Genomic DNA, 16,988 nt, shown 5'->3' on the forward strand with positions numbered 1-16,988 from the left:
TTTATATCACGGTTTATTATATATTTATCTTTTCATAAATTGTGACAGAAAAGATCACAGCAAAAGTTTTTAACGCATCGGTAAATAAGATATTAAAAAGTACTGAGAATTAAACTTTTGAAATAAAGTAACGAACAAGTTTGTTGGTCACTTTTTAAGCGGCTCCAAAGCTAAATGAAAATCTCACACAGCTCCTGATGGTCATCATGATATCATTACCGCACACGACTACATAAATAAAATCTATTAAGCGTTACCTTCGTCAAAAAAGTAACAATTTTTTTCTTTAGATCGATTCGATTAAAAACATATTTTAAATACAGTAAATGAAAATAAAGAGCTAAGACGTATTAGAATGTTATCATATTTCTAAAATGATTTCAATGCTTCAATATATCACATCGCATACCGTAACATAATACTTCCTTCTTGTGTCGTATAAGTTTTAAAAACTAATGTAATTACCAATCAAGTAAGCCGTGAAACAAACCGAATAAACTTTACTAAATATTTGCGACCAATTCTTGTGCAAGTGTTCCGCAAATCGTATAGTGATGTTCATCGTAGAACAAAAATTGCGTAAATCATCTACGAAGAAGGAAATGTTTTTAATTAACGCAATCAAAAGTAACACCATAGTATAAATTATAAGTGCTTTTATGAACAAACGTATATTTAAAATGCCCAAGTATGAAGTAGAATTTTTGGAAATGATGCAGGAGTATGATAAAACCTTGATACTAAAGATAGTTTCTGAACGAATGATAGATGTGAAGATACTTCTTACAGATAAAGAGGAAAGTTATATGAAAAACAAAACTGGCGAATGGACCAAAAACCTCGGCGGCGATATTGCAACCATAACGTAGCAGATAAAATCAATCAAGAATCAAATAAAAAATTGTGGTCTTGTTACGGATATTATAATTATATTATATTATAATATAATTATATAATATAATATAATTATATTATATATAATTATATTATATATAATTATATTATATAATATAATTATATTATATTATAATTATAATTATATTATATTATATTATAATTTTACAATATTTCAATAATACATGTAGCTAAAAAATATTGTTTAAATAAATAAATTATGTAAAAAATTACATTTATTATGTTTTCCTGATACATCTAAATCCAGAAATAACAATTCAATTTATGCCCCACTAGCAATATTTCCCAATAACAAAGTGAATAATTTTATTATTATTTATCATTGCAGGCTACTCGTATTAAATTTATTTCCGCACACTATTAAAAACAGTTTCTGACGCTTTCCTGCTAATATTGAATAGCAGTTATTGTAATTCCATATTCATTCCTGATATACTCAGAACTAATTAAGTTATTATTTTATTATAATAATTAAATTATAGCATCTTACTAGTATTACTTTTTATTAGTGTAAAATTATTTTCTTAATCGACTACTTTAACATTTTAAAATAAGTTCATTAATGAACTAATATTAATTTAAAAAATGAAACAGTCAACCAGTTTGTTTTACTCTATTTTTTTTTCGTTTAAATTTGCTTCAAACCGGTGTGGTTAAAACTGAGTAGATACAACTGTAATTTTTCTACACCAGTTTATGTAGAATAAATATTCTGTTGATCGAGTATTTTTGATGTAGTACCTGTGATGCAGCAAACTGGGACCTTATTTATTTAGTTCGTTGCCGGAAATCGAATTCTTTTTGTACTTTTTCGGAATCAGAGCCATTTTTTTTAGACCCATTCAAACATTGTTCTTCCAAATGTACCTGAGAGAGGATCAGGATAATCATTATTACTTATAAGTAAAAATTTTAAATATAATCTAATTAGACTTGGTTAGATTGTATTTATAATTTCTCTGCAAATGGTAAAATTATTAAAAATCTAAAAAAATTAAAATTACCTAAGCGTACTTGAAAAAACAGGAAAAAAGTGGTTATTCGATTCTGAAAAAGAACCATTCTTTTTGATGAGCTACTTTTCTAATATTTTAGAATATGTAATTCACGTGCTTTTTGTTTCCTTTCTTTTATTTTTTGAGTGAATCAGTTTGTATGAGATTATAATACAAATTAATTCACTTCTTTTACATATGATTAATAGACCTTTTTTTATTTTTTTGGTTGCAAAAGTTTTTATACATTAATTTATAACAATAAATATGAGATAACCATAAAGAAATTGCAACATAAATTTAAGTATTCACTTCTTGCATTCAAGTATATCCGTATATATATTAAGCTTAGCTAACAAAATATTACACTTAATAAAGTGTACAAGTTAATAAAATATGTGAGACATTCACTGTTTTCAAATATATTTATGAATCACATGATTTAATAGTGTGGTTGTACGTGACTTAACATTGAGACTCCAGCCACTTCTAAAAAATCCAACTGCTATTTTCCAAAATAAAATCCTTTTCGTGGCAGGCTTACTATTCTCGGTTTGTCTAGTAAGCCTGCCACGAAAAGGATTTGTCACTGAACTGTGTTTAAAAAGTGTTACCCAAGTCTCTGAAATTTGAATCAGCTGTATTACTGATGATTGGAAGTAAAAAGTGCAAACTGCCCTTCTTATTAGTTGATGAAGTGGCATAATGATATGTGGATCTGTGTTTTTTTTTTTTTGAGAATTGTTTAACAATGTTTAGTATCATTTCGTGATTCTTTGATGAAGTGATAATTAATTACATAAATTAGTTATAGCAATGAATTTACATCAAATTTTATTTTAAACAGAGCAAGTCATCTGTACATTCAACAAATAATTAGGGAAGCATTCAGTGTGTGTGGGCACGCATGCGTGTTTGTTAAGCTGTACACAATGTACAGTTAGTAAAGATCTTTTTAACAGTCAACAGACAATGATGTTCAAACAAAAACATCCTTCAAAGTAGCAAAAGTACCATGATGCCATTCTACAAGATGGAGAGAAATCCAAAATCAGCAAACTGTTGTGGGATCCTAACATCCAATGCTTTAACAAATATTTTTTATAAGGCTGCTCAGTAATGAACAAAAACAAATTTGTGTTCAAAGAAATTGATCTTAGCATTCCATACCCTCTCTAACTTTCGCCCATGCAATCTCCTCATATTTCTGAAGATGGAATTATGACCACACATTAAGGATATCCATGAAGGAATTGTGGAGGTAATGACCACTTAATGAGTACAACTAAAAGTAGTAAAAACTAGCACACTTTTAATATTAATCTACAAATTGTACACATACTATATATATTTAGGAGGGTGAGTAAAAAATTATCTACACTTCTCATTCTACAATTTTACACAAAGGAAGGGGTTCAAAATGTACACCATATTTCTACATAGTCATCTCCCTTGTCAATGCACTTGGTCTAGTGGTCTACAAGCTTGTATATTCTTTCCAAGAAGAATGTTTTCGGCTAGTTGTGAAGATGCATTTGCATCACTTGCTGCATGTCTAACCCTGTGGAAAATTGATAACCTCGCAAAGCATCCTTGAATAGCCCAAACAGATGAAAGTCAGAGGGAGCAAAATCTGGACTGTAGGGAGGGTGTTCCAGTACCTCAAAATTCAACTAGTTGTTGATTTAAATGGTATGGTGAGCGGTGTTCAGGCAAGCATTTTGTGTAATCAGCTGATTTGGAAAGTCTCGAGAGTTACAGCGTTCAAGTCCTAGTAAAGTCAGTTATTTTTACATGGATTTGAATACTAGATTGTGGATATACCAGTGTTCTTTGGTGGTTGGGTTTCAATTAACCACACATCTCAGGAATGGTCGAACTGAGAATGTACAAGACTACACTTCATTTACACTCATACATATCATCCTCTGAAGAATTTTCTAAACGGTAGTTACCGGAGGCTAAACAGGGAAAAAAAGAGGCATTTTGTGCAAGAACATTGTCTTGATACCCATTGTATGCAAAGTTTACGGAAGTGAGCTCATAATGGATGATTTGATGGGCAAAACCATATCTGATGTTTAAAGAAGATACTACTTCATGGTAACATTTATCTAGACAAGTTACCATTGGTAACTTGTGAAAATCTGCCAGAACCATCTCTCAAGCTTACTGAATGTTGTCCATAATGGAGGTTGACAGGCATCCTGCTCCTCTTTGTGTCACACTTATCTGGCCACATTTAAAGTTATCAATTCATGGAAAAAATACTTTTATTTGAAAAAGCAGTGTGCTCGTATTGTGATAAAAGTCTACAATGAATTTCAGCCTCTTCCATGCCTCATAAATAGATCACTGCTTGGTGCAAATTGCTAGTGGAGCAGATATGATTACACTGTTTAGCCGAAAGGCAAATGTCATGATCGGGATCAAATTTCACACATGTCATCACAATTGTACCAACTCAAAGCATGCAGGCACAGAAGGCAGTACACCAGAAGGCAAAAATGTAGATAATTTTTGACTTGTCCTCATGTACATGCTTAATGCAAAAGCAGGGGAAAAGTTGCAGATTTAGAGGCAAAAGCCATAGACAACATTTTAATTATCTTAGGTTCTAATGTTATAGTATAACATTAAACCTGTTAGTTGTATTTAATCCAAAAGTTCTAAATATATACTAAGACTTAGTGTTAACAATAGTTCTTTAACAAAAATAAACATGTATCTTCAAAGGTTACAAAGCCGTAATACTAAAATGAAGCCAAACTAGAGAGTCATCCTAATTCAGTTTTTCTCAAGAACCACTGGGTTAAATGTTTTTAGTTATGTTTATATAATCAAATTTTTTATGCGAAAGATCCTACTGAAGAATTGCCTTATCTCAAAGAAATAATTTGTCAAATCCAGGTTATTAGAATAATTTGGATTCTTTCAAATGGAAAGACTTTCAATTTCAACAGGCGATCGACAACAATCTTCGGCGAGGTTCAGGAATAAGATTGTTCTTTCCTCTATGAAAATATTTGAGAATATAGAACCAATCTGTTGCAGACAAGCTTTAGATCTTAGCAACATCGACATGTTGGTGAATTTGCTCTTGGTATTTTCACATACCAAAGTATTCCTTTCTCATTCAAAAATAATGTATATGGTAGTTCCAATGTGCATCACCCTATAATTGTGAAAGTAAATAAATAAATAACTGATAAAGGATGAGTAGATTTAAAAAAAAATTATTATTAAGTTAGAATATGTTGGAGAAGATGCACTCATGTTTTAATGATTTTTAATTAATTTCCAAATCAAAAGTACGAAATTCCGGTACGAAAGTACCGGAATGATCTTCATGAATGTTTGGTAATTTTGGTGTAATATAACTACAGGAGCAGTTTTGTTTACAAGATCTATACATTTTTAATCATAAAAATAAAATTAAAAGCGACAGAGAAATATAACAAAAATTATTCTCAACAATTATTGAAATAAATTTCATTAAAAAAAAATTTGTGTGGCCATTTAACTTTAAATAATCATTTCCTGCATATACTGAGATAAACCCATATATTCAAAGCTCATCATCTCACTGTAGGATTTTTATTGACCATCTAAACTTGTGGTGAACTACAGTTCACATAAATTTGAACCGTATTATCTGAAGGTGTGATAGCCAACAAAGAAATAAACAGTTATAATACCAGTAACTGAATTAAACTGCTATCTAAAGAAATTAAAAATTGGCTGTTATGCTTCTTTCACATTAGTAACAATAGTCCCAAGTGAAAATTTATTAAATTATCAAAAGGTTAGTACCAGTAGGTACAAGTTTTTATTTATACGCTTTTATCAAACAAAATATGCAAGATATTCAGTTTCCTCTAAAAATACAAATAATACTATGTGAATAGATTTGATTACCTGATCACAATGAAACTACATTAATATGGCTTGTACAATACATGCAAGCTGTTGTGTGATCATCCAATGAACACAGATGTATATCACTTACATGACTTTTTGTGTTAAATGCCGTGGATATACAGCTAGATACTAATTTTTTTTTATAAATCTCTATTTGTTACATAATTCTAACATATATCAAACAATGATTTTAAAAATTGAAAAAAAAATTACAGTTGCAGTTTGTCTTTTTAATTAATTGCATGATATATTTATCCATTATAATTTTTGTTTTTTATTACTTTTTCTTTTATTCATTGTATTCCTCCCATTCTGGTGTGAATTTTTGTATTCATGTACTACCTGCAAAAAAAAAAAAAAAAGTCATTTTTTTCTTCCTATAAAAAATGACATTACATTATTTTCTTTCTACATTCACAACTCAACAAATTTTCTAATTGTGGAAAATTAAAAAAGTGAAAAAGAATGGCCAGCAAATCGTTTGTTATTTGAAATTTAATAAAAAATGGTTATGAGCAGAGATGCATGCAAAATGCAAAAGGCTACAATGTAGGTTTAATCTGTTTCTGCTAACAAAACTGCTCATGCTCATTAAGAGTACAGTAACAATTCTAAACATAATGATCTTAAAATATCTTCAAATAAAATGAAGATACTATTCCAACTTCGTAGAATTACTCTTTAAGCAAATTATTTAAAATGAAGATTTCACCTTTACTGGAGATTTTTTATGGATACATTAATAATGAGATTTTTACAATTGATGTAAAGAGAATGAGTGTTCATCAGTAAATACTAGAAAACTTAAATTGAAGTAATCACAGCGATTATTGATTTAAAGAAGTACACATAAAAAGTATATTTATATATTTCAATACTCGAAATCAGTTTCACAAATTATTAACTTTTTATATTAATTGCTTAATCAACTGTATCCAGTATAAATGCAGTACAAACATTACATAATCCTTTTGCACATAATTTGGAGCATCCTAATTAATGCTTGTTTTTATAAATATGGAAAAACAGTTTGGTAAATAAATACTATTATGTTCAAACTGATTTCAAAATAAGTCACAACAAAATATGAATAGGTTTGTTCCCAATTTGGTGTTACTGAACTTATAATCTTTAAGATATGCTTTCACAGTGGGATAGAATAAACACCATTTTTTTTTATAAATCTTATGTTGATGGATGATAGTATGAATTTGACTGCTAGCCATTAACTAAATATTTTATTTATTTGCAAAAGTACAAAATACAATACAATAATATAGAATTAAACTTTGCTATATATTACTTAATTAATCAACTAATGATGAGGAAATTCCTTGGAAGTGCTTTTGATTTATAAAAAAGTAAAAGAAAAACAATAAGATAAGGTAAGAGCTCTTACTGATTCTGTACTTTGGTGGATTGTGCTGAATTTTGTTTATATTTTTGGTATCAACTGGTACAGAAGGAGATATGGAAAAAAAAATTTTACTAAATTAATAAATATATATATATATATATATATATATATATATATTTATACATGAAATAATTTGTTATTAAAATTCTATTACTGAAACAGCTAATATAATAGCAGCTTAAGTTGGAAATATGATGAATCACATTTACACTTTACCCTCTCTTTTTCTGTTTATCTTCCGGAACCACCGTACGGTATTACTTAAGAGGATGATGTGTATGAATGTAAATGAAGTGTAGTTTTGTACAGCCTTAGATGTGAGATATGAGAATTGAAACAAAATAACCGAAGAACACTGGAACCTACGATCTAGTATTCAAATCCGTATAAAAGTAACTGCCTTTAGTAGGATTTGAATGTTAGAACTCTCGACTTCAAAATCAGCTGATTTGTGATGATGAGTTAACCAGTAGAGCAGCCTGGTGGGTTCTGAAGTCTACTGGCTCAAGTAAACGCACACTCATTAGACAAGGAAAATGGTTACCGTTTTTGAACATTAAGGATTTTAGAAAAGCTTTGCAACAAGTTTTCCTTAAAGCCTTGTTGCAGACAATTAACATGAACAGGGTTAAAGTTGTTAGCTCTTAAGAAATTTTTCAGGTTGGCATAAAGACTAGATTGCACATAGAATAACTCAAAAATTCAATAGAATGGAAGGACATCCAGATCATTTCACTTTGAGGATTGATCTGGTGGAAAAGCCTCACTTTCCCACTTTTGTAATATTAGTGCTTATGGATCTTCTTTGATAAAATGCAGAACAAATTTGTATTATGTTTTCATTTGTATTTGTACGCTGGTGCAGCCAAACACAAGCAACAAGTTTCTAATCAACTGAATATTCGATCGTGACTGCTGTATTAACTTTATTTCTTTTGCTGTTTATTTCCGGAACCACCATAAGGTATTACTTCAGAGGATCAATGAGGATATGTATGAATGTAAATGTAGTGTAGTCTTGTACAATCTCAGGTCGACCATTCCTGAGATGTATGGCTAATTGAAACCAAACTACAAATGAACTTTGGAAGTCGAGAGTTACAGCGTTCAAGTCCTAGTAAAGCCAGATATTTTTACGTGGATTTGAATACTAGATCGTGGATACCGGTGTTCTTTGGTGGTTGAGTTTCAATTACCCACACATCTCAGGAATGGTCGAACTGAGAATGTACAAGGCTACACTTCATTTACACTCATACATATCATCCTCATTCATTCTCTTAAGAATTATCTAAACGGTAGTTGCCGGAGGCTAAAAGAGGAAAAAGAAAAAAAAGAAGAAGAAACTACAAATGAACACCGATATCCACGATTTAGTATTCAAATCCGTTTAAAGTAACTACCTTTACCAGGATCTGAACTTAAGAAATCTCGACTTCGTAATCAGCTGATTTGCGTTGACGAGTTCACCACTCGACCCGGTGGGTTAAATTACCCATGTACAGAGTTGCTGTATTAACTTAACAATGCATAAAACGAATTCTAACTGCACATGAGAAAATCACTCAAATTCTAACAAATATTGTACTTTGTTGATTAAATAAAAGCAGTGATTAAGCTTTACCATCACCAGATAACATAAATGGTAATTTCACCACGTTAACATTTTCGTAGAGAACTCTGCATGATTAGAAACAAAAATGTAAAATATCGTTGTTTACAACCTGTCATAGATTTAAAAATTTGATTTTTTATGATGTATTAATATTTTCATATGTTGTGACGAAATCTTTTAAAATAAATAAAGTGAAATATTAAAAAATAATGAGAATTAAACTTTTGAAATGAAGCAAAAACTGGGTTGTTTACTTTTTATACGACTCCTAAGTCGTACGAGAAACCCCACGTAAATAGCTCCTCACGATCATTATGATATCATTACCACAAATTTACAGAAATAAAATCTATTATTTCGGTACATCTGCGCGAAAAAAAATTAAATTATTTATTTTTAACAAATAATTTTAAAAGCGTGCTAAAAATGGATACACTTTAAAATACATTGCATAATATCTTCTTTTGGTGTTTCAATGCATGTAGCAAAAAATAAGATAATTAGTAACTGATCAAATAAGCCTTGAAACAAAACGTATAAAAATTTATGAAATATTTGGTTCATTTCATTAGTAGGCGTTCTGCGAGTGGTATAAAGATGTGCATCGGAGAGCCAGAGTTTCGTATATCATCTATGAAGAAGGAAATGCGTTTAATTAATGCGATAAAAAATGCTATTGTAATAAAGGAAATATTTCTTATTAATGCAATAAAAAATAACACCGCAGTATTAAACACGAATAAATCACCTACGCTGGATTCTGCTAAAATACTTGCATGGAATGCAATATTAAGAAGTTTTCAAAAAAATACAGGTATAAAAATAACCACCCGTAAACTGAAAAAATATCTTAAGAAGATTAAGAATCGTGTAAAGAAAAAGGTAATTAAGGCCATGAACGGTCATCGCAAATTAAAATTTTCCAATTGGCAAATAGAATTTTTGGAAATGTTGCAGAAATATGACAAACTATTTCAGCTAAAGAGAGTTTCTGAAAGAACTATAATTATAAAGATGCTTCCTACATTAAACAATAAGAAAAAACACAGTCATCCAAAAAACAAAACTGTAAAACCCAACGTTTTCTAAACTGAAGAAATTAATAACTCAAACGAAATTGTGATCAAAAACCAGTCAAGAAGAAAAAAAACACAGGACAAAAAATAGACAGTTAAGCAAATTTTAGTAACATAAAACAATTGTACAATAATTTCAAAAATACATGTAGTTAAAAAATATTTTAATAAAGTTTGCTGGAAAAAATTACATTTATCTTTTTTCTGATTTAAACTAACACCAAAAATACAGTGCAATTTCATGTTATGCCCCAATAGCAATATTAGACAAAAAGTTCCTAATGAATAATTTTGTTATTACAACTGCAGAATTAATATAATCACACTGTTCATAATTGTAAATAAATTAAGTTATTTAATTATATTAACTCATTATTAAGTCCTATTTACCTTTTAGTCTTATTTCATTAAGACTCAAAACAATTTTCTCTCCAATTACATATATATTTTCAAAGTTGCTGACAAATGGTCATAATAAACAGAATTGTTTTTTAAAAAAGAATTTGATACTTGCTTGCTGCTGGTTTAGAACTTAGAAAGTACTGTTGTAATTTTTGTTCCAAAGTTTATTTAGAATAAATAGCCTATTAATTAATGTCTTTGATATGGCAAATACAGATTTGTTTGTCCTTTGTTTAAACATTTAGCCATCATTAAAAATATGATGGCTTTTGTGAGCTACTTTTCTGGAATTTAAGAATGGATATTTTATATACTCTTTTGTTTTTATTGTTTAGTAATGAAACATTATTACACAAAAAAATTATTCAATTTTTACATATGAGTAAGTAGGGTTTTCTGTTTTCATATATTACTTTCTTACAATAAATATAAGAATACAGATATTATATTTTTATATTATAATAAATAATATAATTATAATTGGAACACAATTTAAGTTATATTTCATTTACTTCTTATACTCAAGTAATAAAAAATGAGGGGCTAGTAACAAAATATTATACTTAAATGTAAAATGATGAATTGTGAAAACTGTTAAAAAATTACAGATTAACACAGTTCATCAATTCATCAGTAACAAATTAAATTATTGAATTTCTTCTTATTAAATTACTTTTTATATAATACATTTATTTTTCAAAATAAAATACATTTTAAAGAATGATTGTTTGATTCTAACTTATTTTGATTTGATTTAATAATAAACTTTTATAGTAAAGTGTAAATGAGATTCATCATATTTCAGACTTATGTTGCTATTATATTAGCTCAGTTTTAGTAATTATGTTTTTCTTTGTTGCTTCTTGCTTGATTATATATTTTCAGCAACAAGAGCCATCATTTTATATTTGATTCTTGATTAGTTGTAGCTGCTCTGTTATGGTTGCCGTTTCACTGAGGTGTCAAATTCTTATGTTTGAATTTTGTGAAACTCGTTCTACTATCCAGATTATTTTTCAGATAACATTTTTCTTTTTCTGTAGCAATCATCTTTACATCTATTATTCTTTCCAAAACTCTCTTTGTTGCTAAATTTTTCTCGTATTCCTATAACATTTCCAGAAATTGTACTTTACATTTGGACATTTTTATTAGACACTGGCTCATAGTTTTTCCTCTGATGATGTTTAATTAACTTGAAATGTTTTTTTCAATCAAGTGATAGTTATTTTTATTCCTGTATTTTCTTTTAAACGTCTCAATACTGTATTCCATGCATGTGGATTAGAAGAAACCACTAATGTATGCTTTCTTCTTTGATTAATTCTATGCTGTTATTTTTTATTGCCTTAATAAAAATCACCAGCCTCTTCTGGTGATTTATGCAAATTTTGTTGTTCGGCAGACATCACAATCCGATTTGCAGCACCTTCAAAAGAAATGATCTTTATTCAAAATTTTTGATGTGTTTTGTTTCAGTGGTTACTTAATTGGTAATTACTTTAGTTTTTTCCACACAATGTGGAAAAAAAGCATTAATTACAATTTAATAACACAAATATATTTTGATTAATATCCTTAATTTAACATACTTCCTGACATTGCCTATTGATGAAATTTTGCACAGTTACTACTACAGATGACAATACAATATTCCACCATTACTTTTGCAAACATCCCCCTGTTATGAGGTAAATTAAGGATGAGGTGTAAAAAATTGGAAAATCTGCTAAACGGCTATGCAGGGTTTTTGGGGTTGTAGATGACACAGCTGTTTGACATAAAAAAATGACAAAAACTTTGTATGGGAATTTTTGTGGTTTTGAATTTGACATTTTGTCATCACATATATATATACATATACATACAGATTACAGATATATATATATATATATATATATATATATATATATATATATATATATATAAAATCAGTTATATAATCTGTATATATATATATATAATCTGTATATATATATATATATATATATACAGAATATTTTTGGTGGGCAGTATGTTGAGACACAGCTCCTGACGGTTCACTCGGCTCTATACCATTCACACAGCTTCTGGCGATTCACTCGGCTCTGTATGATTCACATAGCTCCTGACGATTCACTCGACTCCACACAATTCACTTGGAAGTAAATGAAATAAGAACTTCACTATTTTGTTACTTTGTATAGTAAATGTTTCATTGAAAATTTGTTTGCTATTTTATAAATACATTAGAAATTTCAATATATGATATCTTTTGAAATTCAAATTAACTTAATACAATGTACAATAATAATTTGGTTACATTATGACTAAAGAGTATAAAGTAAGTTTTTAAAAATGTTTGTAATATTATTTTAAATTAAATCAGTCAGAAGTACAGAATTTGACTACTGTTGGTATGAATGTACTGATAGATTTTATTAACATAGGTGTGTGGCAGATCATGATCTGTATGAAGTTTTTCTTTAGCTCTCTCTGGAGCCATAAAAAAATGAGCATTTTTTCTTTGTTTTATTTCAAAAGTTTAATTCTCAATATAGCTTAATATGTTATTTTATTTACTAAAAAGCTTTAGCATAGATCTCTGTTTCGCCACGTAGTATGTAAACATAAATATATAATAAAATATTTTTTTTTTATATTTCAGGATTTACACATATTTATTTGACTCATGAATCCACAGAAGCTTTCAAAGAAGTTTGTACATAGTAATGTTGAAATTGAAATTTATAGTGCATGAAAAATGTTATGCCTGACTGAATGAAACCCAGGACCTACAGATGAAAGGCTGCAATGCTACTACTACCCATCAAGATCAGCAAAAGTAAGAAATCGATAATAAAAAATAATCAGCTGCTTTTATTTTCTCAAGTAAATGTAAGGTATGTTAGAACTTATATTATTTTTCTGTGTTCAATGAGTAATTTAATCTGTACAGTGTTAAGTCAATACGGCAGACACAATTCCTTTTTCAAATGAATAGAAATTTATTGTTTGTGTCTGGCTGCTTGAGTGTACAAACGCAAATGAAAAAATAAGAAATTTGTTCAGTGTTTTGGTAAAGAAGCTTACTCCTTCAGTAGTATTACAAAAATGGAGAAAAAAGTTTTTTCCATCGAGTCAGTTGTTGGATTGAAACAATCTGGTTGTCCTTCCACTTGATTGAATTGTTAAGAAATCCCATTACAATCTCGTTTTAGTCAACCAGAAAGTCTTTGGAGCTAACAATTACCCGTTCAACACTCCAGAAAATAATGAAAAAGGAGGTTTTTAAACATTAATGATTTGCCTAATGACACAAATTAGTTTTAGTCTCTGTTTACGCCAATGCGTGAAGCAGTTATAAGTCAATTCAACTGGTTTGGTATTTGACTTATTTTCATCTAAAATTTAACAGTATTTCGATGTAATGAACATTTCAGTTATAAATAAGAAATTTTTCATACACTGAAATTTATGCGTTCCACTCAACATACATATAAATATATGCTCAGCTGATTTTTATTTATGCCTTTTGTATTGATTATTTATTAAGATTTAACTCTGTATTATTTCATGTTTATAATGTTTAAAAAAAAAACAAAAAACAAACATGTTGCGTGAACTCGGCTCCATCTACACTATATAAGCTGGCTCCCTGCTAGATTCGGTCAGTCTCTCTGACCATCATTCGAAGAATCATTAGTGCATCTTACAATTCTAATATTGTTTAGTCAAAATTTACACTTCATGCAGTTAACAAGTAAATTACACATATTCTTCAACAATGAATCTTTGTTGTATGTCAAAAATCCTTTAAACATTATGTTTGTGTTTTTTCTTCTCTATATTTGTATGATAAAATACTAAACTTAAAGGAATTTATGTAGACATATATAAAATCCACGATTGTGAGATTATATTTCGTGCAAGTGAATATCAAGATGTCAATGTTTTTCATTCTACAGTAATCGTCCGTTAAACTCTCTGTTTTGATAATTCAGATTACATCCTGCCTAAGTAAATATCTAGATATTAATGTTTTTCATTCTACAGTAATCGTCTGTTAAACTTTCTATTATGATAGCCAGATTACATTTTGTGCAAGTGAATATCAAGATGTCAATGTTTTTCATTCTACAGTAATCGTCCGTTAAACTCTCTGTTATGATATTCCAGATTACATCCTGCGTAAGTGAATATCAAGATATTAATGTTTTTCATTCTACAGTAATCGTCTGTTAAACTTTCTATTATGATAGTCCAGATTACATTCTGTGCCAGTGAGTATCAAGATATTGTTTTTCATTAACAAAAAACAGTAATCTTCTACTAAATAATAAGGTAATCCTCTGTTAAATAATAAGATATTATTATTATACTCTGTATTGTTATTATATACTGTGTATGTAAAAGAAATATTTAAGATAATAAGTTTACCTATACTTTACTTAAGGATTGTTATATATAAATATCGCGCAAGGAGATTTTGTGCAAAGCATTTGTCTTAACAAAACAATAATGTAATAATGTATTTATGCATTTTTTTTGTTTTTATGAATATGGTTATATAATTCTGATTTTCATTCTGTTAAAAATAAAGTCCAATTTTCTTTCCAAGTTTCAAAAACTAGCTATGTGTAATTTTATTTTTGTAACTAACCCCAACAGTCTCAATATTAAAATTATTTCTGTTTCTTCTCATTTATTTATTTTTTTGTTCTGGGTAGTATATTGAACTTTGTATAGGTGGTGGTGGTGGTTTAGATCTGGGGAGGCACTGTTGCAGTAATTTTTTATAAAAGTTTATATAGAATAAATAGCGATTTAATTCATGTATTTGATGTTCCTTTGAAGTGACAAATGCAAATTTATTTGTTCTTTGTTTTAAGGCTTATATTTTATCATGTTTTTTGTGAGCTACTTTTCTGAAATATTAGAATGGAAATTTTGCATACTCTTTGTTTTTATTTTTCATTAATGAATCACTGTTTACAATAACATTTTATTCATTTTCTGTAAAAACTGTATTAGTTACAATAAATATAAGATAACTTAATAAAGGGAAACACAATTTATGTTAAATTTTATTTACTTCTCACTTTCAAGTATAAAAAAATATAGAAAATGATAGGTTTAATTAACAAAACATATACTTAAATGTAAAATTGTTATAAGATTACAAATTTTCAACAGCTCAGCTCATTGATTCATCAATAACAATTTAATTACAATTCTTCTTGTTAAATTACTTTTGAAAGAATAAACTATGCAGAAAATGAGTGTTTATCAAGAGCTCTTTTAAAAGAGAACTTTGAATGAGATGATTAAAAGTTTTTTTAATGTGTTGTGTGAAGTTTGAAATTAAGCACATTTAAATTTTTCAATATTGTTTTTTGCTTATTAATGTAATCCAAAAAGAAATCTCTCCTTTAGTGACTGCCTCAATAAATAGCTGAGTTAATTAATAAGAGACAGATTATCCATTTAACATAACAAAGCAAAGGAAACTTTTGTCTTCATTGCACAATATATATATATATATATATATATCTGAAGATTTATTAACTGCTTCAAACCTTACTCTCAATAGTTGAACAACAGTATTTGGTTTTTATTTCTCCCTCCTAAATAAAAAACAACTGTCCTATGTGAGATTAATATTTACTTTTATTCAAGTCAAAGGCTTTGTTTTTTATAACATCGGAGCTTTTCTAAACTCTTACAAAATGTTTCCTAATATACCAGTACATCAGTAAAATGCTTTCACCATTTAATGCTTGTTCTACAATTTTCAGAAGATTTTTGGAGGCAATTTATCCAACAGGAAATTCTAATAATGAAACAATTCTCTAAATGTAAAAAGTAATAATTGGCCTACTCTTGGATGGGCAAATATATATCATGAGAGATAATTTAAATGTAATAGCATTTACCCCATACTTCCTAATAACTGAAATAAAAAATGTTGCTGTCAAAATAGCAGATTATTCAATTAAAATTTACTTCATTTACGCTTTTAAGTTCTATATAATCTTATGTTGTCCTTTGTTTTTTAACCTGGTACAAACTGAGAAAATTAAGTTCAAGTTACAATTTTACATTAACTTCAATAATAATAGCACAAAATAGTTCTTTTATTGTCTTTTGATGGTGTAAATTCACGTTTTCAGAACTTAATACTTATAATTTTGACAAAATCATCACTTAATGAATTAAAAAAAAATTGTCTTAGAAAAATTTTTCTTCAGTTTTGAAATATTTTTGAAGTTCAAATTTAATTCAATTTACATTTCTATTTAGAAATTATGCTTACTCCAGAAACAAATCAATGTATATCTCAAGCGTAATTTTTAATCAACAAATAGGATGATAGTGAAAACATGAAACTGGAATAAATCACTTGAATTAACATCAGTCAAATTCCGAGTTGTACTTTTGTCACTTTCACATTAAGTAATGATGGGAAATCACTAAGCAAAGTGAACAAGATAATATAATTACATTTATTTCATGCACAATAGCTCTGACTACACTTAAAATACAATTCAGCATCCTGCAAAAATAATGGGAATTCTGGAACATTATTATAATTAAGAACTGTAAAATAAATAAGTGCTTGAGTACAAATGTGATGTTTGGTTGACTGGTATAACATATTTACATAA

The sequence above is a fragment of the Lycorma delicatula genome, chromosome 3 (genome assembly GCF_047948215.1).
Source record: "Lycorma delicatula isolate Av1 chromosome 3, ASM4794821v1, whole genome shotgun sequence".
NCBI lineage: Eukaryota > Metazoa > Arthropoda > Insecta > Hemiptera > Fulgoridae > Lycorma > Lycorma delicatula.